This window comes from Pteropus medius, unplaced genomic scaffold, assembly GCF_902729225.1.
Source record: "Pteropus medius unplaced genomic scaffold, Ma_sr-lr_union100, whole genome shotgun sequence".
NCBI lineage: Eukaryota > Metazoa > Chordata > Mammalia > Chiroptera > Pteropodidae > Pteropus > Pteropus medius.
The window spans coordinates 7,040,576-7,041,542 of NW_024349222.1; the positions used below are offsets into that span (position 1 = coordinate 7,040,576).

Sequence of the window (967 nt, forward strand, 5' to 3'; positions counted from 1 at the left end):
AAACTGGAAATACCATGTGGCATCACAATGCAGGCCAGATGACACTAAGAGTACCAATGTGTGCCCCCAAATGAAGGTAACCTGGGACAAACTCCAGGGATATGCTGGAGAAGGAGACAAGATCAAAGATGTGGGAATGGGATTTGCTATTTACTTTTGAATGTTGGACCCTACAAATATTGAATAAGGACTGGACTCAACTACATTCTGCCCTTTGATTTCCATATGCCTACTCACATGTCTGGTGCTTTTAAGTGCCAAGAACATAAGTCATCAGTTATCAGGGAGAAAAGTCAAAGAAGTATCTTTTTTTTTTTTTTTTTCCTGTATCTTCTTGCTTGGAGTATGCAGAAATGAATCGATTGCTAGTATTTAATTTTATTTTCATCTGACAGGGGAGAATAATGGTTCTTTTCTCAAGTCCTCCCAGTCCTTTCTAACTAGTAAAGAGAGGTATATCAGTTATCACTAACATTTTAGTAAAGAAAAATGGTCTTCCAAATGAAGAGAATCCTCATCCTTCTGTCTTGATGATTTATAGTTTAAAAATTAATTTGAGGTCTACGAACATGCCACCCCAAACATGCCCAATCTCATCCGATCTCAGAAGCTAAGTAGGGTCGGGCCTGGTTAGTACTTGGATGAGAAACCACCTAGGAAGACCAGGTGCTGTAGAAGTTAAAATAAATAAATAAATAAATAAATAAAATAATTTGATAGACTATTTTTTTAGAGCAGTTTTAGGTTTATGTAAAAATTGAGTAGAAAATAGAGTTTTCCTATATCCCCTCTGCCCTACCCACCTCCCAACAGTTTCCCCTAATATTAATATCTTGCACCCCCAACCTGATTTTTTTTTACTATCTCTATAGATTTTCCTTTTCCATAATGTCTATAGTTGGAATTATAAAGTATAATTAAACTGGATGCTTTTAGTTAGCAATAGGCATTTAAGTTTCCTCTATAT

The 967-nt window shown here is 35.8% G+C and overlaps 1 pseudogene; it reads left to right on the plus strand.

Moving 5' to 3' along the window:
* The first annotated feature begins 559 nt into the window (after positions 1-559).
* On the plus strand, positions 560-678 carry LOC120617196 (uncharacterized; annotated as a pseudogene).
* Positions 679-967: the final 289 nt, after the last annotated feature.